This window comes from Eubalaena glacialis, chromosome 4 (genome assembly GCF_028564815.1).
Source record: "Eubalaena glacialis isolate mEubGla1 chromosome 4, mEubGla1.1.hap2.+ XY, whole genome shotgun sequence".
Taxonomy (NCBI): Eukaryota; Metazoa; Chordata; class Mammalia; order Artiodactyla; family Balaenidae; genus Eubalaena; species Eubalaena glacialis.
This window is the reverse complement of record NC_083719.1, coordinates 32,968,956-32,995,747: the sequence shown is the minus strand read 5'-3', so window position 1 is coordinate 32,995,747 and position 26,792 is coordinate 32,968,956. Positions and strand designations below refer to the sequence as shown.

The 26,792-nt window shown below is 36.2% G+C and overlaps 1 long non-coding RNA gene across 2 annotated transcripts in view; it reads right to left on the bottom strand.

Moving 5' to 3' along the window:
• Positions 1-1,969: 1,969 nt before the first annotated feature.
• Positions 1,970-26,792, bottom strand: part of LOC133089645 (uncharacterized) — a 96,785-nt gene continuing 71,962 nt past the window's right edge. For both annotated transcript variants that reach the window (XR_009700729.1, XR_009700730.1), the window contains 3 exons: positions 17,784-17,898; positions 6,147-6,538; positions 1,970-2,093 (listed from right to left, as the gene is read on the bottom strand). This is a non-coding gene — a long non-coding RNA (uncharacterized LOC133089645). The remainder of the gene's footprint in view (positions 2,094-6,146; positions 6,539-17,783; positions 17,899-26,792) is intronic.

Below are 26,792 nucleotides of genomic sequence, written 5' to 3'. Positions count from 1 at the left end.
CTGATTGCTGTAATGCAGATGTAATGGCTAGATCTTCAACAGCCATCTTGGGTCATGAGGTGATCTTGAGAATGGCGGTCAGACACAGTGGAGCAGGATTCTGTAAGAATCTTGAGTCATTGATACGCTGCAATGCCTTAGACACATTTAGAACTTTTACCTGAATGAAAAATAAATTTCCATCCTATTTAAGCCACTGTTATTTGGGATTTTCTATAACATGCACCTGAACCTAATCTCAGTTAACACAATAATATAAACTTTTATGTACACACACAAAAATAAAAGTGAATAACCTTACCATCAGTATCACCATTCATTCTTACCATTCTTTCCTCCTTGTGGTAGATTAGAAATTAGAAATATGTCTCTGTTGTTATAGATTTCCAACCTCAAGTCTGAGAACTTATATTCATCAGGAGTCCTTGAAAATGCCAGTTCTCTATCAACACGACCTCTCATCAGAGTACTAAAAATAGAGAGCTATTGCTAAACTGTAACTTTGATTTTTTTCTGTAATAGCACGTTGGTGGGAAAATGCATTACTCAAGATCTTGAAAATTAAAATGACTTCTATCTTAAGTGACAATCAATTGAAAAATTGGACTGGATTGCTTTTTACAAACTTTAAGAGCATAGCCCTGATGCACTTCAAAATATGTTTAGTCAAAACATATTTTGACTAACTTGGAGTCTTTTGTCCCTCCTTTATACCTATGGGAGAGCTGAATAAGTTTGTTTTTGGCTTGGCAACAAGAGTAAACAGGTTGTATCGTGAGAGAATATTTTCGTAGAGTTATTAAAATCAAAGAAGAATGCTAAAAAAAAAAAAAAACTCTTGTAAATGTGCATATGTAAATGTGCAGACAGCAAGGCTAATGCACTACGACATACCCAAGCTCAAAATATTTTCCTAGTTCTTACTATTCTTGGGGCCAAATTTCCAAGACCATTGATTTTTGTTGCCAATCTCAATTTCAGTATGGAAAGTGGTGGGCCTTCAGTTCACCAATAACATTTATTTCTGCTGGGCACTCAGACTTTACCAAGCCTTGTGGGTTTATGCACAATTTATGACCCAAGCACTCAGTTCTGGATGAGGGGAAATAAATAAACTCTGCGTTAAGAATTGATTTGGGTATTGTCCTGTGGTGACTTTATGGGAGGTAGACAAAACCAACTACATTTGGGATTTTAAGGTTTGATGAGACAATTTCTCTCTAAATTGACTCCCCCTGGACTTCTAGATGCCAACATTTCACCATTAGAGCTTCATTTAGTCATGAGATGAGTACATCTCTTGTTTAAACACTCCTGAAGTGAATAATGTGCTAAGTACATCAACTCCTTTCTAAGCATGTACATCAAGAGTAGACTATAAAAGAATGAGGGACATTGGGCTAGTACAGTGTCTCAGCCCTCCCATAAGTAGGCAAACTGGAGCAACATGCTTGGTTCACCAGGAGCATTAGGAAGGCATTTTGTACCTTTGGGCAGATATAAGATAAAACAAAGCAAAATAGTAAGCTAGCTGCAAAAAGGGAAGGTGATGGGATCAGAGACTTATTTCTCCTACTGGCTTCTGTGTTGTTTTCAGATTGCACTTGAAATCAAATCAATTTGCTTGTCAGTAATACTCTATTGAAGTGAGGGGAAAAAAGTTGTGAAATTCAGTTGAAGATTGAAAAATAAATAGTTCAATCAACTGAATATCTACTTTTATGATTTCAAGATGGTTTTACCAACGTATTTCCCTAAGTTTATTAAATTGAGCAACTTTTTTGGCATCATTGGAATGAGGCCAGGAAAAGAAGACATGAGGTTGATTCCCTCTTTGAGTGGGAAGGAAGAGGGTCAAGGGTGAAGACAAATTTAGCTAAAAAAATCATCCCATAAGGAACCTTGTACCAGTTTATTTATCCCACTTACTATATAGCAATTCCCCATTTGTTGTTGTTGTTGTGGGCAGCCCTGCTTCTCTTCTAGAAGGAACCAAAATTTCCAATAGCTTGGAATCCATTTCCATTTCATTAGAGACAAATTCAAAGACACATTTCTACTTCAACTTTCCAGGCCCGCTTTCAAAAAGTCATCTGCAATAGAGAAGAAAAACATAATACAATGAACATCATCCTACTTCTAATTTAAATACTAGAATCTATTCGTAACTGAATAAGCACAGAGTAAACATTGAAATAATCTTAATAGAACTTGGTCAAACACTGATCCCACTGGGAGAACTTTTTCCAAATCCTGAGTCCCTTCCCTAGGTACAGATTCAGAAAGGTCCAATGGAGCCAGAACTCGATGTCTGTAAGGATCTAAGTTGTTCAAATGGGAAGTGGGTTCAGTTGCCAGTAGTTTCCCTCTTGCTTTCACTATTTTTTCCTATCACTCTGAGATAAAATAAGGATCTTATGGTTTGTTTTTTGGAGGTATAGGCCCTCTTCCTATAGTTCCTTCCCTGTGAAAGCAGGTAGCGCTGTTATTGCATATTTGACTTAATAGAGCTACTGCTTTTAATGTAGTAATCCTTGCAAATGAAAATTGAGTCTGGAATGGAGACTCCAAAATAACGAATAACAAATGCACAACAGACAGCAGGACCCAACAGTCCAGCAGTACACACTTGTCTTCATTTGGAAAATTCTATGTGTGCTCACCTATAATTGGGGGGGCCCAACCAGGGCTACAGCAAAAAATAAGCAGCCAGGAATTGTCTTCATGTTTGTGAGCTTGAGATGACAGACCAGTGTCCAGCTTCTTCATTACTAGAGAACCATATGGCCTATTTCTACAGTAAACACATCTTTAGGCACTGACATATATACACTACCAAATGTAAAATGTATGGCTAGTGGGAAGCTGCTGCATAGCACAGGGAGATCAGCTCAATGCATTGTGACCACGTAGAGGGGTGGGATAGGGAGGATGGGAGGGAGGCTCAAGAGGGAGGGGATATGGGGATATATGTATACTTATAGCTGATTCACTTTGTTGTTCAACAGAAACTAACACAACATTGTAAAGCAATTATACTCCAATAAAGATCTATTAAAAAAAAAAAAAGAACATGAGAAAAGAGGCCCATATCGGTAAGGATTTGGGCCACATTATACTGAGAAACACAAAACAAGAATTTCTGAATTATGTTTTATTTTATTTTATTGTATGTAATAATATTCCTGTATTAAAATTACTGCTACTATATTAGGTGACAGTGTGCTGGATTCAGCTCTGATTTTTAAGAAAGAAAACTATTTTCTGCCTTCAACTAGCATGAATTTATTCACTTGAAATGGTTTCTCAAATACCTGTGAAATTATGTTTGTAGGGTCAGTCACCACATGCTTTTAGAAAACATACGTTCCTGGTCAAATAGGAGAAGAAAAATATGTTCCTTCATTTCCCTAAACATATAAATCCCTTAAATTTGTGGAAAGATTTCTCTGTTTTCTCATACTCAGAGATGAAGTATTTGTTGGGGTTTTTTCCCAGATTTTAATTTTTTAATTAAAATATAGTTGATTTACAGTGTTGTGTTAATTTCTGCTGTATAGCAAAATGATTCAGTTATACATATATATGTATTTTTTATATTCTTTTCCATTACGGTTTATCACAGAATATTGAATATAGTTCCCTATGCTATACAGTAGGACCATACTCATTCTAAATATAATAGTTTGCAACTGTTAACCCCAAATTCCCAACCCCATCTCTCTCCCGCCACCCCTCCCTTGGCAACCACAAGTCTGTTCTCTATGTCTGTGAGTCTGTTTCTGTTTCATAAAAGTTCATTTGTGTCATATTTTAGATTCCACATATAAGTGATATCATATGGCATTTGTCTTTCTCTTTCTGACTTACTTCGCTTAGTTTGATAATCTCTAGGTCCATCCACATTGCTGCAAATGGCATTATTTCATTCTTTTTTATGGCTGAGAGTATTCCATTGTATATATGTACCACATCTTCTTTATCCATTCATCTGTTGATGGACATTAGGTTGCTTCCGTGTCTTGGCTTCCATGCCTTGGCTGCTATGAACTAGGGGTGCATGTGTCTTTTTGAATTATATTTTTGTCCAGGTATATGCCCAGGAGTGAGATTGCTGCATCATATGGCAGCTATATTTTTAGTTTTTTGAGGAACCTCCATTCTGTTTTTCATAGTGGCTGCACCAACTTACATTCCCACCAACAGTGTAGGAGGGTTCCCTTTAGAGAGGAAGGATTTGAAAAAGAAAAAAAAAGTTATTTGCAAAGGATTACAAGGGATCTAGACTTTAGAAGACTGGCTAATCAAATAAAAATAAAACAGGTATCTCATTGTAGTTTTGATTTGCATTTCTCTAATGATTAATGATGTTGAGCATTCTTTCATGTGTTTGTTGGCAATCTGTATATCTTCTTTGGAGAAATGTCTATTTAGGTCTTCTGCCCATTTTTTGATTGGGTTGTTTTTTTTTTTGATATTGAGCTGCATGAGTTGCTTGTATGTTTTGGAGATTAATCCTTTGTCAGTTGCTTCATTTGCAAATATTTTCTCCCATTCTGAGGGTTGTCTTTTCATCTTGTTTATGGTTTCCTTTTCTGTGCAAAAGCTTTTAAGTTTCATTAGGTCCCATATACACTACCAAACGTAAAATAGATAGCTAGTGGGAAGCAGCCGCATAGCACAGGGAGATCAGCTTGGTGCTTTGTGACCACCTAGAGGGGTGGGATAGGGAGGGTGGGAGGGAGGGAGATGCAAGACGGAAGAGATATGGGGATATATGTATATGTATAACTGATTCACTTTGTTATAAAGCAGAAACTGACATGCCATTGTAAAGCAATTATACTCTAATAAAGACGTTAAAAATAAAAAATAAAACATACTTTATTATAAAAGTTTAACCATATTACCGAGTTTAGACTTCATCTATTCATAATGTAAAACAATTTTCTTACATGAATGTCAGACCCACAAATGTCTTCATATCATCAGGTACTACATTGCAAAATTCAGGAATAAAGCTCTTTGTGTTAGGAAGTCAGCAACTTAAGGTGAATGCTAGAGTTTTCATTTCTTCGGAAGACTAGAATTCAATCAGAAACCTATTTTTTTTTAAAGTATTTGTTTATTTATTTATTTATGGCTGTGTTGGGTCTTCGTTTCTGTGCGAGGGCTTTCTCTAGTCGAGGCAAGCGGGGGCCACTCTTCATCGCGGTGCGCGGGCCTCTCACTATCGCGGCCTCTCTTGTTGCGGAGCACAGGCTCCAGACGCGCAGGCTCAGTAATTGTGGCTCACGGGCCCAGCTGCTCCACGGCACGTGGGATCTTCCCACACCAGGGCTCGAACCCGTGTCCCCTGCATCGGCAGGCAGATTCTCAACCACTGCGCCACCAGGGAAGCCCCAGAAACCTATTTTGTTGTTGCTGCTGTTGCTTTTGGTTTTGTTTTGCTGTTTGGACTTATCTCAGGATGTAGTGATTGTTCTCTCTATTTACTGAAAGAAGTTTCCACTTATCCATGATGTCAGCAGGGCAAAGTATCATTGTCTTCACAATCAGATGCACTCAAAAGTTTTACATTATTATTTTGAGGAATTAAAGAAGAGTGGAAGGAAGAATGGTACCCAGAATGGTGTGAAGAAAAGAAGACAGCCAAGGAAATGAGGCAACAATTGACATGATTAATAACTCAGCATTATCAGAAATATGGACTAAGGAATAAACCCAATAATATAATCCCCTGTGAAATTCCATACTTTGAGAGAGCGTGGAGACTTCTCACAAAATGTAGACTGGAAGCTCAAGCTTTTTATTTGGATATTAATAAAGAGAAATCCCGCTAAAGGATTTCTGTATATTTAGATATTCTACTCTCTGATTTCCAAAGTGACAGGCTCCTAGGATAAATGAACACATGCGCAGTATTTTAGAAAAAAGGTGGTCCCCATAACTTTGTTCCCTTTTAGTTAAAATATGTGTTTTAGTACCAGATTTCTGAAGATAACCTCTTAAGCTAAAGGGGCCTTTGTACACCATAACAAACCAAGAAGGAGATGGTACGTCTGGAAGGAGAAGGAAGGGGTTTTATTGTGTTTCATATTATTCTACATAAAAAAATCAATTTTATAAATTCAAAGTTGTCTTACCCAAAACTCCAAATTCCTTTTTAGAAGAATTGTCCTCCTGTACATAACACTGCTCTTCACCTTGTGATTTTTCAAGTTACCACTCAAGGATAGTATCTTCCATCTCTTTAAATACAATTGACCATTTCTTTTTTGTACATGGCACTGATGTGGCATGAGCTTGCAGAAGAGAAAGGGACTGGTACACGGTGTGTCAGCCAGCAGAATGTCTTGCTGCGTAACCAGACAGCTCTCAGTGGCTTAGCACAATCCACTGGACATCCATACAGAGTCCATCACAGTCCAATGACGTGTTTACTGCGGAATCTTCTAATCAGTGATTCAGGGACCCAGCTCCTTCCATCTTACAACTAGGCCATCTCCAAGGTCTTTGCCAGGTTCTCAGAAGCTGGCTAACAGACAGAGGAAGAAATAATCATGCACAGAAAGATTCTATAGCCCAAGCCTTAAAGTAGCACCCATTCTTCCACTGATATTCCATTGGCTATAATTCAGTCACATGACCAGACCTGACTGCAAGGGAGAATGGGATTTGTAGCCTAACTGCTTATCCAGAAAGAAAAATAAATGCCTTTGGTAAACATCTGGCTAGTCTCTGACAAAAGGTACATATCATTAACTGTAACACAACTTGTTTTTTTCTTAGACATAGATATTTAACAACTTTGTATAAAATAATTTCAATTTCCAGCATCAAAGATACACCTGTAATCATATCCAAGAACTAAAAATGTTCCAGCAACAACTACACTGTGTTATTGCTTCTGTTTTGAATGTTCCCATCCCTACTCACCTCCTTTAATACTGACTGTGCTCAGAATAGGAGTATATATTTAATGAAAGGACATCTGGCTCTTTTTAATGTCCAAATTATCAAAATTTTATGCATCCATGTCAGCCCCTTGTATTTTCCTTTGAAACAGGTTCAAGTAAAGTTCACTTTGACAGAAAGCTGTAGTGACTTCATGCATTAATTAGCCTGGTTTAAGAGTAAGAGCTCTAAATGAAAGCAGCAGTCGTGTTTGTCATCACCTTTGGACCAGCTTTGCTACTATCTTGCTGGAAGTATTTTTGAAAACTCAGGACTCATTTTCTCCAGCTGTCACAGAGATAATCCTAGGGTACAACAGGTCATTACAATTCTCTAGGCTCTGAGGTATGACAAACTCCAGTGCTGCCAAAGTTCCTGCAGTTACTCAAAAGGGTACCAGAATGGGGGCATACACTGTTGCCCCAGGACCTGGTGTTCCATAAGCTCTAGATTCATACATTAAATGAAGTGGAGTTCCAACCCTTGGATCTGATTCCAGAGGCTTAGTGTCAGTGCTTAGGCATCTGCATTTCAAATGCTCTGTAGTCAACTACAATTGTCTCACCAGTAGAACCATGGATCCATGTTTGCTCCAAAATGGGCTGTGTGCATACATTGATGTATAAGGTCGTCTACTAGACTAGAACAAGAGAAGAAAATTTTGGAACGCTGTTGTATATTTAACTGTTATGAAAAAATACAAAATTAAGCTCAGCTAATATTAATATAAAGCTGATGCTGTCAGGCTCACTCAGACCTCTATAACATAAAGAAGAGAATTATCCTGATGGAAGAGTAAGAGTCCCACGGGTTTAAAGCTAGCCAGTTAAGTGGTTTAGTAAATTATATTATGTGGTTTTAATTAAAGTAATACTTATTTTTAAAATGGGGAAGGTCCATAAAATTTTTTTCCAAGAAACTAGGGATTGAACATAATATCATTATTATTACACATATAAACAAAAGCAGTCAACCAAAAAAATGGCAGAGCTGACTTCTTCTTCTGTCTTTGTTAGCCACATGGGGGCAAGGAGGTGACAAGTAATGATCTCGTAAGCTAATGTTACCTAGGATGTATTTGGGGAAAAAAATAAAAGATCTTTTTCCATCTCCTTATTGTAAAGAAGACTTTTTTTAAATCACTGAAGAAGTAATTGGTTTTTAAAAAATATCTGTGCTGTAGAAAGAGTATGTTGAAAATGGATGTTTGGAGAAATTTCCATTATTACATGATTGGATGCAGAAATAAATTAATAAAACTTTGTGTGCAATGTGCAAAAACATTGGAAAAAATCACCTGGACATAAAATTATCTGACTCATTTAAAAATTTTTCAAGTGAGGAATTTCAGTGGATTTTGAACTAATTTATTAAAATTGTACAAAATCTGATTGTTTTGCATGAATAAACAATTGACCTTAAGGACTATATAAATTTACTGATAAAATCACCAAATAAGCCCTTTATTTAATTTGTGACTGACATTTAAAAATAATAGTATCCTGAGTTAGTAAAGCAGCCAATAAAGCACTTGTTTTATTCGGGTTTGCATACAATTATGGGAATCTTCCTCAGCTATGATAACCAGTAGTAATAAGTGTCACAAAGAGCTACATAGAAATTAAGGAAGAAAACACTGATCTACTTTTAATCACATTTCTTCCCTTCCAAAAATCGCAGTCAAGCAATCCGTATGGGTTCAGTTTTGTTTTTGTTTTTGTTTTTGTTTTTGTTTACGGGGGAAGGGAAGAGACAGGATGACTGCAAATAGCTAAAATTAGAAACTAATTTAAAATTATTTTCTCATACTATTTTGTTTCTATTTCATTTTTATTTAAAATTTGCATAATGTATTAGACTATAAATACATATATAAATCATAGAATAATGAAAATATGCATATTTATTATAGGAGCATATTCAATCAATATATGCTCAAGTGTTCTTTAATGATAAAGGAGAATAATAAAAATTCTGGGGCTATAACATGAAGCTACAAAGAAGGATATACTAGCTTACATAAGAAATGTGCTTACATACCAAACATTTAAAGAAGCTATTCCCAAAATATTGAAGAGGAAGGAATGCTTCTGAATTCATTCTACAAGGCCAGCATTACCCTGATACCAAGACCAAAGACATAACATACAAAAAAAGAAAATTATAAACCAATATCACTGATGAACATAGGTGCAAGAATTCTTAACAAAATATTAGTAAATCAAATTCAGTAACATGTTAAAAGAATCACACACCATCATCAATCAATCCATGTGATACAATACATTAACAAATTGAAAAATAAAAATCATATGATTATTTCAGTTGCTGCAAAGAAAAAGCTTTTGATAAAATTCAATATCCATTTATGATAAATCTCTCAACAAAGTGGACATAGAGGGAACATAACGCAACATAATAAAGGGCATATATGACAAGCCCACAGCTAACATCATAATCAATGATAAAAAGCTGAAAGCATTTCCTCTAAGATCAGAAACAAGACAAGGATGTCCACTCTTGCCATTTTTATTCAACATAGTATTGGAAGTCCTAGCCACAGCAACTGGACAAGATAAATAAATAAATAAATAAATAAATAAATAAATAAATAAATAAAGTAAAGGAATCCAAATTGGAAAGGAAGAAGTAAAACTGTCACTGTTTGCAGTTGACATGATACCATATATAGAAAATCCTAGACACATCATCAAAAGACAATTAGAACTAATAAATGGATACAGTAAAGTTGCAGGATACAAAATTAGTATAGAAAACTACAGGCCAGTATCACTGATGAACACAGATGCAAAAATCCTCAACAAAATACTAGCAAACAGAATCCAACAGCACATTAAAAGGATCATACACTATGATCAAGTGGGGTTTATCCCAGGAATGCAAGGATTCTTCAATATACTCAAATCAACAAATGTGATACACCATACTAAAAACTGAAGGAGAAAAACCATATGATCATCTCAATAGATGCAGAGAAAGCTTTCGACAAAATTCAACACCCATTTAGGAAAAAAACCCTCCAGAAAGTAGGCATAGAGGGACCTTTCCTCAACATAATAAAGACCATATATGACAAACCCACAGCAAACATCGTCCTCAATGGTAAAAAACTTAAACAATTTCCACTAAGATCCGGAACAAGACAAGGTTGCCCACTCTCACCACTATTATTCAACATAGTTTTGAAAGTTTTAGCCACAGAAGTCAGAGAAGAAAAAGAAATAGAAGGAGTCCAAATTGGAAAAGAAGAAGTAGAGCTGTCACTGTTTGCAGATGACATGATACTATACATAGAGAATCCTAAAGATGCTACCAGAAAACTACTAGAGCTAATCAATGAATTTGGTAAAGTAGCAGGATACAAAATTAATGCACAGAAATCTCTTGCATTCCTATACACTAATAATGAAAAATCTGAAAATGAAATTAAGAAAACACAGTGGGAAAACCAACCATTTACCATTGCAACAAAAAGAATAAAATATCTAGGAATAAACCTACCTAAGGAGACAAAAGACCTCTATGCAGAAAATTATAAGACACTGATGAAAGAAATTAAAGATGATACAAATAGATGGAGAGATATACCATGTTCTTGGATTGGAAGAATCAACATTGTGTAAATGACTCTACTACCAAAAGCAATCTACAGATTCAATGCAATCCCTATCAAACTACCACTGGCATCTTTCACAGAACTAGAACAAAAACTTTCACATTTTGTATGGAAACACAAAAGACCCTGAATAGCCAAAGCAATCTTGAGAACGAAAAATGGAGGAGGAGGAATCAGGCTCCCTGACTTCAGACTATACTACAAAGCTACAGTAAGCAAGACAGTATGGTACCGGAACAAAACCAGAAATATAGATCAATGGAACAGGATAGAAAGCCCAGAGATAAACCCATGCACATATGGTCACCTTATCTTTGATAAAGGAGGCAAGCATATACAGTGGAGAAAAGACAGACTCTTCAATAAGTGGTGCTGGGAAAACTGGACAACTACAGGTAAAAGAATGAAATTAGAACACTCCCTAACAAACACCATACACAAAACTAAACTCAAAATTGATTAAAGACCTAAATGTAAAGCCAGACACCATCAAACTCTTAGAGGAAAACCTAGGCAGAACACTCTATGACATAAATCATAGCAAGATCCTTTTTGACCCACCTCCTAGAGAAATGGAAATAAAAACAAAAATAAACAAATGGGACCTAATGAAACTTAAAAGTTTTTGCACAGCAAAGGAAACCAGAAACAAGACGAAAAGACAACCCTCAGAATTGGAGAAAGTATTTGCTAATGAAGCAACTGACAAAGGATTAATCTCCAAAACATACAAGCAACTCATGCAGCTCAATATCAAAAAAACAAACAACCCAATCCAAAAATGGGCAGAAGACCTAAATAGACATTTCTCCAAAGAAGATATACAGATTGCCAACAGACACATGAAAGAATGCTCAACATCATTAATCATTAGAGAAATGCAAATCAAAACTACAATGAGATATCATCTCACACCGGTCAGAATGGCCATCATCAAAACATCTACAAACAATAAATGCTGGAGAGGGTGTGGAGAAAAGGGAACCCTCTTGCACTGTTGGTGGGAATGTAAATTGATACAGCCACTGTGGAGAACAGTATGGAGGTTCCTTAAAAAACTAAAAATAGAACTACCATACGACCCAGCAATCCCACTACTGGGCATATACCCTGAGAAAACCATACTTCAAAAAGAGTCATGTACCACAATGTTCATTGAAGCTCTATTTACAATAGCCAGGACATGGAAGCAACCTAAGTGTCCATCATCGGATGAATGGATAAAGAAGATGTGGCACATATATACAATGGAATATTACTCAGCCATAAAAAGGAACAAAACTGAGTTATTTGTAGTGAGGTGGTGGATGGACCTAGAGACTGTCATACAGAGTGAAGTAAGTCAGAAAGAGAAAAACAAATACCGTATGCTAACACATATATATGGAATCTAAAAAAAAAAAAAAAAAAAAAAAATTAGTATACAGAAATCTGTTGTATTTCTATATACTAACAATGAACTATCAGAAAGAGAAATTAAGAAAACAGTTGCATTTAGGATTGCATCAAAAAGAATAAAATACCTAGGAATAAATCTAACCAAGGAGGTAAAAGACTTGTACTCAGAAAACTATAAGACAGTGATTAAAGAAATAGAAGACAACGAAGACAAATAGAAAGACATACCTTGCTCATGGATTGGAAGAATTAATATTATTAAAATGATCATCTACCCAAGACAATCTACAGATTCAATGCAATCCTTATCAAAATACCAATGGCATTTTTCATAGAACTAGAACAAATAACTCTAAAATTTGTATGGAACACAAAACACAAAAGGCTCTGAATAGCTAAAGCAATCTTGAGAAAGAAGAACAAAGCTAGAGTTATCATGCTCCCTGATTTCAAACTATACTACAAAGGTACAGTAATTAAAACAGTATGGTATTAGTACAAAAACAGACAGATAGGTCTGTAGAACAGAATAGGGAGTCCAGAAATGAACCCACACTTATATAGTCAATTAATCTATGACAAAGGAGGCAAGAATGTACAATGGGGGAAAGATGACCTCTTCAATACATGGTGTTGGAAAAACTGGACAGCTACATGCAAAATAATCAAACTGGACTACTTTCTCACACCGTAAACAAAAATAAATTCAAAATAGATTAAAGACTTGAACATAAGACCTGAAACCATGTAACTCCTATTGAATCACTATGTTGTGCACCTGGAACTAACATAGTGTTGTAGGTCAATCATACTTCAGTTTAAAAAAAAAAAAAAAAAGAAGGAAAGAAAGAAGGAAATGAGCTTACAAATTTAATTAAATATCATTGGCCTTTGTGTCTCACCCTTACTCCTTAAAAATCTGCTGCTATCTTGCAAATGTATACAATTTGCTTTATAGAGGTAATAAAATAATATACAAATGGAATTTCTATAATGATCCCACCCAACCCATTGATTCTCTCAGGGAACCCTTAAACTAGTTCCATGAAAATAAAGTATGGTGCCTGATTAAATCAGAGTTACAAGTTATACAAATATTTTTAACATAGCTATTTATTGTGATCCTCTCAACACTCAAATTTTAGCCTGTGTTCACAGTGGGAAAACCAACTATTGCATTATGAATGACAGTAATAGTAATAAACATAATGGTTATATATCATGACATTTCACAGATTAAAAATAACCTGATTCTCTGTCTGAGAAGGCAGTAGATTCAAAGACATAAGCCCTGGATGTAGGGAAAAAACCTGCTTTTTGTACTGATTCTACTTATTATTATTAAACTATAGACAAAGAATTTACCTTCTCTCTGCTTCAGTTTCTTCATACAAATTGAGGATATCTGCTCTATCTCAAGGAGTTGTTGAGGGGATCAGATAATATTCACATGCTCTGTATAAGCTATAATAATTTATATTTGATATAATTTGATATAGGTTAGTATTGTTATTTTATCATATACCCACGTATCAAGCTCAGGCATGAGGTTATAGGACTATAAAGAAAAGAAAGCTATATAAGGAATAGGAATATAAAGATGCTCATCAAAAAAACCATAGGTTGGAAAGGTAAATAATTTAGACAGGAAGATGATTTTTGATGGATTAAGCCTGGGTCATGTACAAACCTATGAAACATACATTTCGCAATAGTCATTCAATTAGCATTTTTTTCTACTTGAGTCCTAGATGAAGTTGACATTTGCAAGTAATCAGGTCATTTGTTGTATAAACACTGACTTAGAAAATCAATAAGAATTCAAAGCAGATGTACTTATCCTCATAGCCTATTCTTTTTGAAATAGATTGCTGCCTGAGGGTGTAATCATTATATCTATCTGTGTTTGTGAAAAAAATCACAGAGGTATTTCTGAATTATTTCGCTTCATAATGAGACACAATATTTCTCTGAAGTTTGCATTTTTACAAACTTTTGCCTCCCTGCATCTGAGTTCCAGATAATTTTGCAGAGATCAGTTGGGTTCGTATATCATATAACTTACTGTCTGTAGTAAAAGGCAATATAATTCATGATCGGTTTATAAATCTGATTCTTTTGCCCAATTTTATATAACACTGAAGGCTTCTGTTGGACAGCTGTCTTTGAATAGTAGAAGTTGATCTACTGTCAATCAAAGAAGGAGAAACAAAGCAAAATTATTTAGAGTAGGCGTTTTTCTGTAAAGTGGCAGATAGTATATATTTTCAGCTTTGTGGGTGATATAGTTTTTGCTGCAGCTACTCAACTCTGACATTATAGTGTAAAAGCAGCCATAGGCAGTACATGAAGGAATGGGCAAGGCTGTGTCCCACTATAACTTTATTTACAAAAAGCGACCATGGGCCAGATTTGTCCTGCAGGGCAGAGTTTAACAACCCTGATGTAAAGATTACTGGAGGTCTATACCAGTCATTAAAATGAATGAGTTTCACAGATTGTTTTATTCCCTTGTTAAAATTAGCACCTGCCTTTTCTAAAACTAACTCCTTCATATTTTAACTAGTGCCTCCTATATACACTTGTCTTACACTCATTAAATATTTTCTAAAAGGAGGTCTATATAGCTTCTTCTTCACAATACTTAATCTTACTTGAATTAGCTTTCTGCTCAGAGTATCTTGCTTTCACCTACAAAACTTGTGCTGAGTGGAGTAAAAAATGATGATGCTTTTCTTCTTAGAGTTCAAACTCAGAAAAAATGGCGCATACAGAAGCAAAAGAGACAGACATAGGAGAGGGCCTGACTTGTGATTGCTACCTAACAAGAATTAATAATTTTTTTAAAAGGCATTAAAGAAACAATGGGTCCAATAAAGAAAATAAACTTCCTGAAATCTGTTAATGGTACAGTCATATAAGAAATAATCTAGTAGACCAGTGTGTCAGCCCTTGAGCGGTGAAAAGTAGGTACTGTATAAAATTCTTAGCAATCTAGTGCTTATTGGGTGGATTGGTCAAATGAAAACCGTACTCGTTTGAACTTGAGAGTATTTTATAGAACACTTAAGATGAAGTAGATGACAAAATTTTACATGCTATTATTTTAGAATAATGTCTTGAAGTTTTCCAATAAAAGAGCATATTTGAAAGTTTTTAGAGCAGTGAAAACACTCTTGAGTTTGAGTAAAACAATCAAAATACATTGCAAGCAGTGCAGAGGCAGGACTGCTTTTGTCCTGTGCCCTTCCTCATTTCTAGCGCGTGGCAGAGTGCCACCTGCAGCTATCCAGATAGTATTTGTTTAAAGAATATTGACTTTGTTTTAAAACAAAAATTTCTAACAGCACAATGTTTAAAATATTCCTATTACTAAAGCACCATTCTAACCTTAAGAAAAACACATAGTCATTGAGAGAGTTGTATGTGTGTGTTGTGTGTGTATTTTAGTGTGGAGTGTCCAATGAAAAGTGAATTATAATTCTTACCAGGTCATTTAAAAGGTCTTCTTTTCTGAATTTAGTCTTTGAACTGTTTAGTCGTGTTTTAAGTAAATATTCTGACTTTGCCTTATTTTTCAGCATTCTTTCTGGCTCAGCCCCTACTATATATTAATCTTTTATAATTCTAAGTACTTATCTATTTCCCAAACCTTCAGTTTCATCTCAGACTAATGAAAACTGATCAGAAGACCTACCACATTTACAAAAAATGTCCTAAGTTTCTACTCTTTAATGAAGCACACGCCAAATCAACCAAGTAAATAACAGAAAGTGAAGTATAAATGTCAGTCCTCAGCAAAGGTTATGGTTTCTCTCATTTCTGTGCCAACCATCATTAGGCTGGGAATGACGAGAACAGCCTGACAGAAAGCAGAGAAATGTCTTTGGCTAGCAAGATAGCAGGCATTTGGGGCTCTGTTGGGTGGCTAACTTACCTGGTCAGCCCTTGTTTCTGGCTTATTACTTCATCCCAGAGTCTTTCTCTGCCTCTTCAGGTACGTTAGCTCTCCCTGTCCTGTGTTCCCATAACAACCTGTCCTTCGCATTTCATTATATGCATCACATGTATCTCACTTGTCATATTATAAGTTCCATGAAGGCAAAGATTTTGCCTATCTTGTTCATTGCTGTTGGCCCAACACCTCGGACAGTCTCTGGCCCTTTGTCAGCATTCAGTAAATTTTTGTTGGATGAATAAATGAATGAAAATACAAATTGCCTGGGAGATTCACATTATTGGAACTGATCAGCTTGCTATGGTGGCTGACTGTATAATTTGAGTAGAGGAACCAGGAAAGCCTGTATTTTTAAATGTCTCACCTACGTCCTCCCCAGGATGCTTAAAATACCACCATTAAGGCATCATCTCTACAAGGCACCATCTGATCAAATGAAATTTAAAAACAAAGGACCTTGTTTTCATTCTCAAATAGCTTCTTATAAAAAGTCCAACCAGGGCAACCTATTCCAGGAATTAGCCAAGAGAAACGCCATAAAGAGTACCATCATAGGATGGAGAAGAAAGGAAGAAGAAGGGAGAAGAAGGGAAGGAGAAGAGGGAAGGAGAGGTGAAAGGAAGCCTGGCTGGGAGCCTGTGGCTGGCTGTCCTGGTCAGGGTCCTCCCCCTGATTCCACTACCCAGGGAAGGTCTGTGATGGCTAGCGCTTCAATTGACCTAGATGAGAGGCTTAAAACATAGAGAGCTGTGGTGCTCAGGACACAATGTGCCCCTTTGCTTTTCCTCTGTCTGTTCCTATTAATGTATATCCTATCATGCAGGGAACCACTTTTTTCACACATCTCATTTTTCCCTGATGCTACCCAGAATAGTTACTTTGTATACTAAAAATTATAAGACAAATAGTTTAGAAGACATTACCTTTTAAAAATTAGCATGTAATTCATTTACCTGGAAAGTACTTTGGTACTCCTATCTGTTTTTACAAATCACTTAGAGCTCAAAGTAAATGTAGCATTCTTTGAGAAAAACAAACTTTTCCCTTTCAAATTTCAATTATGTACATAATAGAATATGAAAAGGGGGCATCCTTGACACTGGAATCATTTGATTTTGATTTGCTACTAAGTACATATCGAATGGTATTTTAAAATGGGCCCTCTTAGTCATATGTCATTAAAGAGTACTTAACATTTCTTAAAAAGTGGTTTGCTAGTAGGTATGTCATCCAACAGAGAAGTATACCTTAGTGGATTTGTTTTACATTTTATTATTTACGCCACAATATCTTCCTAGTTCCAAGAGTCTATGAAGTCCAAAATGCATTATATAGATTTTTCAAGTGTGCAATGGCCTGAGAGTCTTATCATTAAATATCATGAAATTATCATAGAAGTCAAACACTGTTAAAATTTAAAGTCTAAATTCCTAAAGAGATGAACGGGAGTAAGCTAGGAAAAATCTATCCTAACAGAGTGTAGTGGTATTTGAAGCCACCTAAAAAGTTTATTTTTCTTTTCTCAAAACTTGTTACTGCATAACAAGAAATACATATTTCTGGCTCTCATAGCTTTTGAGTAAGGGATCTTTTACTTTAGGGGAATTTTGTTATTATAGGTAGAAACAAGAGCTGTGCAGCTCTTCAACAACCTGTTAGAAACCTCATTTAGGTTGTGTAGAAAGCAGACAGTTAGTGACAATGCATCAAATAAGCTGTTAACCTTGTGTGGTTTGAAGGTGCTAAACAGAAGTAGAGGAGAGTAGAAAAGAGAACAAGGGACTGGGAATCAGAAGGCTGCCTAATTGGATTCTGAGCCTCGGTTTTTCTCACCTGTTAAATCAAAAAAGAGTTCGTAAGAGGATCTGTAGCTTCTCTTCCAAGTCCATTCATCTTGTCTTCCAAGTCAATCCCACAACATTATCAACTCCACTTGGGGCAGCAGAAACTATAGAGGAGGGATGAGAGTAAGGAAACAGTTGTTTTTATTAGATTAAGGCCACAGTTTTAGATCCTCCCAGCAATTTCCCTTTGTGACTAGCAAAGATTCCTAGAGAAAGTCCATTAGCACCCGTAACTAACTTCAGTTTTACATAGGAGTTTTAACTAAATTATTCATGTTAAAGCTCTGTTTATATCCCAAAGATGCCATGAACTGTATCTAGTTCATATATTTACAATTGGCATTCAAATCATAAAATGTAGCTTGGCTTATTAAAATATTCCAGCAGCAACACTTCTAGAATTGACCATTTTGCAATAGTTCCAGAGGCAGATTATGTCATGTAGATAATGTTTGTTGTCTTGATTTACTAAGCCTTTATATCCCAAGTAATGACAAAGTTAAATAAGTAAAACATGAAATAAATCTTAAAAATTAGATCATGTAAGGAAACTTGGGAGGCTGAATGTAAATCCCATTTGATTCTTATGTACAGATACTTAGACAATTTATGGCACTAATTAAAGCAATCTACATCTTCCTGCCACTATCATGTGCCATTAATTTTGCATTAGAACTGTTGCCCAGTGAAATGATACAGATATGATTGAACACTGATGATGTATGTCTAAGTCCATCCCTTGAGTTCATCCCTCATTGGACTTCAAAATGAGGAAAGAATACAAATCAAAAAAGAAAGTTAATGGGCTTCCCTGGTGGCGCAGTGGTTAAGAATCCACCTGCCAATGCAGGGGATACAGGTTCGAGCCCTGGCCCGGGCAGATCCCACATGCCGCGGAGCAACTAAGCCCGTGCGCCACAACTACTGAAGCCCGCACGCCGTGCTCCGCAATAAGAGAAGCCACTGCAATGAGAAGCCCACGCACCGCAACGAAGACCCAATGCAGCCAAAAATAAAAATAAATGAAATATATTTATAAAAAAAAAAAGAAAGTTAAAAACAATTAATAATGGTGATAAGGGCCAAAATCAAATTAAAGAAGTTATCTTAGAACAGCATTAAAAGCTTCTGGGACATTCTTTTTTTGTTTGTTTGTAACCTTATTAATTTTATTCTTTACTGCGTGAAATAAGTAAGGTGTATGTGTTCATATTCATGGATATATTGTCACTGAAGGTCAAAAGTAATAAGAGGCCAAGCCAGGGTTGAATTTAATTCTCTTAGCATGCCCTTTAGCTTCAGAATTTATCGTGGTTATAGTGAATTCACTCCCATATTAATATCAGTGAGATGTGAAAAGTGATTCTTTTACATAGTCATACTGCTAAATTCAATTCAGATGCTTCAAGAAACAATATCATCAACTGTGTGGGGAAACCAAGTTAGGATATTAGTTAAATAAGTAATATGAATCATTTTCTTCCTACAATTCAGCAAAAAAATTAAATTTTCTTTCTGAAATTCTTTGATATGATGGTTAGGAAGCTAAAGTTCCACTGTAGACAGTAATTAGATGTCTTCTCTTTCTGATCAATGATCTAATGTTCAGGGTGTTTGGTGAATAAATTCAAGAAGGCACCCCACAACCTCTGCTCTCTTGAATTTGTTCACCAAACACCCCGTACCTGTGGGGTGCCATACCCTGCTGTCAGTGAACCTGGCCACAACTCTAGTTCAGCCACTCACTAATGTTGCCACCATAGACAACTTATTTAACTCATTAAGCCTTGGTTTCCTCATTTGTAAATAAAGATTGTAATAATCTATCTTGCAGAGTTATTGTGAGAACAAGAAGTAATGCATGTTAAACACTGATTGTGAATGATCTTCCTCATTTGAGTTTTATAGACATGTATGTCCCCCTAACCTATGACCACCAAAAGCCAAACCAGCTGCAAAGTCTAAAACAAAAACACTTCTTTTGTTTAAATGGAAGTACTCCCTACCCCTCCCCAACTTCCACCCTCCCCACCCCCAACTTGGGCAGAGGAATCACAGGGAACGAGAATAAAGTGTAAAACAGACTATAATTTATGTGCAATTCTCTTCCTTTAAGCAAGTTGCCTACACAAGGACTCCCATTTGCAATACTCTAAGGAGGGATAAATAAGGGTTCCAGAGGAAGTAAGAGAGTAGAACATACATAGAAAGGAAGGGGTTGAGGCATAGCAGAGAGCCTAGGGAACCTAGGCTGAATAAAAGCAATTTGTGAATGTGCAGTCAATTCATGTATGTTGCAGGCTACTTAGAGAGGACTTTTGCAGTATAAACTTCCAAAGCAGAAACTTTATCTTCTTATGACATTTAGTATTCAGTATTCAACAAATAATTTGCAAAGTAAGAATACTGTTATATAAACTTGACTCGTTATTCAATGTGGCAAGGTACTTCAAGAGAGAGACAGAGATCTCTATCTCTATCCATCTATCATCTATCTATTTCTGTAAAGAGAAGCTTAAATACCATCTGCTCAAGTCTCTTAATATTAAAGAAAAGAAAATCTAAGCCGGAGTTGTTTATTATTTCTTAACTCACAAAGTTAGGGACAAGGAGGAAACAAGCGCTCAGGTTTCCAGATTCCCAGGTGGAAAAGACCACACACACACAGCCATGCCCTACATTCAGTCAATCACAGTAGAAGATGTGGTCCTACTCTCTCTAAAACTGTTGATCCGTGGTCATAAGTCCATCAGGCAGGTCAGCTTTATATTTTGTTCCCTCTCCATTTTTAAAACCCGATCATTCAAAATTTCCCCACATGTCCAATTTCCTAAGTTCTCTTCAAGATTAGATTCTTTAATAAAATAATTCGCTTAACTTCTAACAGGTAGACTCCAGACAAAATAAGTCATCAGGTGAGACTGAGAAGTGAGACAGGAACTTTTAAGTTCTCAGGCGATGGTTTTCTGAGAAGGGCAGGCGATCAGATGGAAGAAGAGTGCCACACGCTGGGAAAAGAGAATATTGTCTCCTCAGATACTTCTAAAATGGTATTTAAAGGAAAGTTCTCAAACTGAGAACACTCAAATTTAATTCTCCCTCTCCCTTTTATTGTCATTTATTTTGCATCATCGAGTACAGAGGATTGGATTTTGGATTAGTCGTAATCCCGGTTCATGGCAGAGTCATCACTGTTGCATTTAAGGCAAGGTCTGCTTTTCGTTAGTGAGTCCTTGAACTGAAATTTTTCAGTAATGTAGTAAGCCTGATGGACCCACCACCCCAAACAAAAGCAAGGCCCTTGACAATAGCCTCCATGCAGCTATGACCCCACCCCATCTCCTTGACTTCCCCCACCCAGAATGACCAGGCTCATGCAGGTCTAGACCAGAGTTGAGGTGTGGTTGTCAGAGGCAATAACAATTCTGGGCTTTTTGTTATATTGAACTAATAATTATTTTTCCAACTGTCACCACTGGCCAAACCCACGATTCTCATACACTTAGTTTAATCAAATTTCAGATTTCAAACTGGCGAAGCAGTTGGGCACTTTGGTTAAAGGCTCGAATTCTGGAGTCAGACTGGCTTGGTTTTAATTCAAGAGCCACCACTTATTACCCCTACGTACTTTTACCCCGGGCAAGTTGGCATAACTTCCCTAAGCTTCAATTTCCTCTTTGCAAAGGGCAACGATAGTTAGTATTATGAGAATGTGATGATATAATCATGAAAACTGTTTAACATAGTGCCTGACACAGAGAAAATGCTCAATTTATGCAAGCTATTATTATTTCTATCTACTATTCTCTGGGCAGTATTTTTTAAGAATTATGTTTAAAAATAATGTCATAACACAAATTTCATGTCATTGTGGACCTTTACTTCCAAGGAGATGATTACTATTACTATGCGACATGTAATAGTAATGATATACTACATTTTTTGAAACTACATGATTTTTAGAACATCTTTACCTCATCTGATACATAAAAGAGTTCTAGGTATGTTTGAGCAGGTGACATTATTTCAAATGTATACAATTGAGACTCAGTGCAATTAAGTAACTGGTAAAAATGCATGACACTCATAGGCCTGACATAATCTGACATTCAATAAATTATGTTTGTCTTCAAACTCTCCATTCTGCTCAGAGAATGTGGACAACGTTTTAATGAGTCTCTCCTTTATGGTACCTGGTCATATTTTGTTAACTGGGACAAGGTAGATTCCTCTTTCCCAGCCAAGGAAATTTATCACTTAGCTTCCTATCATGAACCACTCCTTTAAAAAATCAAACACACACCAAAACTTTTTACTTAATTTATTATTATTACCATTTATTATATCCTATATTAGAGAAGATATTTTCATTTCCTTGGAACCTGTCACATTTCCTCTGCCATTCTTCCCACATCAGTCAACAAGTCTTCCAAAGCATTTGAATGACATTCAAATTCAGAAACAGCCTTGTGAACTTTTCGGAGCTAGAAGTCACACTGGTCTAAACCAGCCTGCACTTCCTGACACATTTTAATTTCTAGGTTAATAAAGCCCCTTGTATACTCAGAGTTATGAGTTTCATTATTTTATTTATATTTCTTTATTTTTAAACTGAATTTACACGAGAAATGAGAATCGTGGGGGAAAATAAAACTGAAGGAATGGTAGGAGAAGAAAGATCTATGAGAGAAGCTAAGAAATCATGGGTGGTGATTAGGAAGAGATGTTTCAGGGACTTCTATTTATATAAATGTATTATTTATATTTATATGGTTGAAGGAAAACTGCAGTGGGTTAAAAGCAAAATGAAGTAACAAAACCCCACCATATTGAAACTAAAATAAATAAAGAAAAGGTACATGAATAAATAAATATATAAACACATACTTAGTAATCCTTGTGTAAAGGAGAAAAAAATAAAGCAAATCAGAAAATACTTATAGGTGAATGACAATGAATAGACAATTTCAAAATTTCTGAATTGCAGCTAAGCAGCACTTTTACATGACAAATGGCTATAGTCATACTAGAAAACAGGAAAGACTGAAAACATAAGAGTCAAGAATTCAAATCAAGAAATGAGGAACAGAACATCTTCCTCACAAAAGAAAAGGAAGACAATTTTAAAAGGAAAGAATCAAGAAAGTTTATTTGTACTATTTACCATTTTATTGCTACATCCCAGGCACTGAAGCATAGTGAATTCTCAATAAATATTTGTTGAAGGAAGGAAGGAAAAGCAGTCCGTCTGTAATACCAATAGGAATGGAAAGCAGGATGCTGGCCCACAGGATGCTAATGGTCTCCCACTCTATGTTCTTATTGGACAAAAGCAGCAAGGAATTGAGAGCTTCTTCAGGAAAACAATGCCAACATTTGCATATCAAAAATTGAGGCTTATTAGAACTAGGAAAAACTATTAGATTGGGCAAACTGAGCAAGAAATCCCACAGAGCCAATGGAAGGGCTGAGCTTGACCTTTTCCTTTAAAATCCTACAGCTGGGTGAATGCCAACATAAGGAGGACTCAAAGGCCTTACCATACCATCTAATCCAGATCCAGCCTAGTCCTGTGAGTATCAGGAAATCAGTTCCTGGAACTGCAGTGAGTTAAATAGCAAAATGAAGCAACGAAAACCCCACCATATGGAAACTAAAATAAATAAAGAAAAAGTACATAAAGAAATAAATAGATAACATATACTTAGTAATCCTTGTGTAAAGGAGAATGAAATAAAGCAAATCAGAAAATACTTATAGGTGAATGACAATAAAAAGACAATTTCAAAATTTCTAAACTGCCTCCACCCCCCATCAAAGAACTGCTTTCTGAAGAGTCCTCTGATCTATGAATGACTTAGAAATGCACCAGAAATCCCAGAACTGTCCAAATCAGAACAGATGTAGGGAATATCCCTCTTCTAGATGAGTGTAAGTTTCTACAGTAAAGCCAAAACTGACTGTTTTCTGAGGAAAAGTTGAAGTTTCAGTTAGAATTCTGTTCTAAAGCAAGAAAATCTAAAATAATGGCATTCTTTAAACACTAGAAATTGATTTCTTTCTCACTTAAAAGAAGTCTCGAACTTAACAAAACCATCAGGGACCCAGGTTCCTTCCATCTTGCAGCTCTGTCATTTTTGGCATGTGGCTTTCTCTTTGTAGTCCAATATAGCTTCTGGAACTCCAGCCATCATGTCGGTATTTTAGCTAATAGGAAGAAGGAAATGAGAAGAACACACCATCTCCCTTCCAGAATATTTCCCTAAAGTCATATACACACTTCTGTTTACATCCCATTAGCCAAACCTTAGTCAAAAACCCATAACCAGATGTAAAAAGCCAGAAAATAAATATTTAGCCCAAGCAGCCATGATTGCAGCTACAAATGAGAAGTTCTGGTGAAAAGGAAGGAAAAAAATAGATATTTGGTCCAAACTAGGAGCTTCTGCCATAGAGAGTACAAACCATCTTCTGGGACTTTCTGTCCACCGTACTAAGTCTTCTACTTGCCCCAGTTAGGAATCTCAAAAGGAGGACTGAGCTTGGTGCCCTGCAGCATACTCTTTGGTTAAAGCTGCTACAACTTATTTTGCATCCAACTATTGTCCTCAGTGCTGGCTACCATGAAGCTAGGCTTGAGTTTATGAGAGCAAGTAGGACAACATGAGGGCATCAATTATTGAAAATCTTTTCTAAAAGCTTAATTTATCTGACATCATTTTATAATCACTGCACCTGGAACAGGAAACTGGGGTACAAGCCTTTAATAAGCATAAAATATTCCTGCCTGCTTATCTTTCCTTCCATCTCTGTATTCATTTCCTTGATGAGTAAGCAGTCTCAGAGTTTCAGGGATCACCAAATACAGGTGTCAGCAAACTAGTGTCAGCTGGCCAAATGTGGCCCACTGGTTGTGTTTATAAATAAAGTTTTATTAGAACACAGACAAATCCATTCATTTACATATCGTTTATGGCTGCTTTCATACTATAGTGGCAAAACTGAGTAGCTATGGAAGAGATCATTTGGCAGACAAAATCTAAAATAATTTCTATGTGGTCCTTTACAGAAAAAGTTCACCAACCCCTGACCTAGAATCCTGGAGCTGGAACAGTTTAGAGATGCCCCAGTGCATGGGTTCCCATCTTCGACCCTTCAAAAAATACAATATTCCTTTTTTCCCTCAATGTCTTTTGCCTTACACGTTTGTACCTACCAAATTATAATTTATTAATTAAATAATTTAATGCACATAATGACTTTCGATCAGAATAGCTGCTCAACATGGGACCACTTGTGGGGTTACATTAAACTGCTATTATTGCTGTAAAAAGTAAAGAAACAGTTTTTTTCAGACCATGTGACCCAATTGAGAACGACATAATTGATTTCAATTAAGCTTTATTTAAAATTCAATAAAGCTTTCAGATTCCCTTGACATCCTAAAGGACCCAGAGGGGTTTGGGGACCCCCAGGTTGAGGATAGAATAGGTGAGGAAACCAGCCTAGAGAGGTTCTTGCTCAATGTCACCAAATAAGATTTAACAGTAAGACCCAGGTATTCGGACTCACCTTTCCATGTATTGCCTTGACAACTGCACAAATGAATGAGAAACCAGGAAATAATGACAATGCCTCTTACAGCCTTGGTAAGTATACATCAGTAAACAACATGGATTCCTGAGAGAGGTGGGGCCCTCATTGAAAGATCAGGGTGGGTCCGAACCTTGGAAACTAATAAATCTCTTGGAAGGGAATTTTTTTAAAAAGAAAGATAGATAGAAAAATGTAATATTTTAAAATGTTAATGGATATTCAATGTTTCAACACCTAACTTTCTAAGGCACAACAAATTTAAAGCATCCTTAATCGTTACCAGAGAGTAAAACAATTGTGGAAACTTCTGCATTCTCTGAAGGATTTCAGGCAACTCTTCGTTTCTTCTCCATGTCAACATCCTGTTTTCTTTCTAACTTTACCCATTTGGCAAGAAGGGCCTTCCTGTCACTGTGGTCTCCTTCCCCCCATATAATGAAAGTTTGCAGAATAGTTTGTTCAGGTTACCAGGAGTGATTCCAGAACTGTATGCTCCATATTCACTAGCAACTTTGGAAATGTTTTGCCTTGAAACATGATTAAGCCTTGCACAAGTTGGAATGGGAAAAGGCCAGACAAATTCCATGGCGAAGAAGTCTGAGAATCAAGCTCCTTTAAAATGTATTATAGAGTTGCTGTTGTTATTTTGTGGTTCATTTGTTTCATTCAGAAATAAAGTGTCAGCAAGGTGACAACAAACATTATTGAAGTATCTTTTATCCATCCATGTGTTGAAGGAAGGCTTGTTTTAATTTACTAAAGATGCGAATAGGAAATAAAAACCAAGAAAGAAAGAGATATCCCCCATAAATGATCTGAAATTTGTAACCCTAAGAAACTCTTGTGATCACCTAGCTCAACCTTTTAGAGAAGACAACCAGCTAGTGTAGTCAGGGACTTGGCCAAGTCATGGAAGGAAGAGCTTGAAAGATGAAGCAAAGAGACCTGGTTATCAGCAGCTCTAGGTCCACAGATACATGAGCGCTGCTTTCCTCTTCCATAAAATAACAAAGAGAAGTACACCTCGGAGAACATTTCCACCTACACAACTCCATGACTCAGTGCCTTTGGGGGGGACTCCAGGCTGTTCTTGGACCCTAAGTCTCCTGATTCCCAGTGCAGTGATATTTCTGCTAAATCGTACGGTTATCATCTTCGATTTAATGAAAGTAATCAAACTTAATTGACATATGTCTCCATAATCCATCTACATGTTTTCTTTGATAATACCATGGTATAATTATTTAATATTTACAATTTTCAATAAATTGTGTGCCTAATGCCTCAATTCATTTCATTCACCTATTAAACTTTAGACCAACTGTTTTCAAGTACCTACCAGTGCCTAGCACTATAAAAAATGCTAGGAAAAAATCTCTCGAAAATGACAAGATCTCTGCCC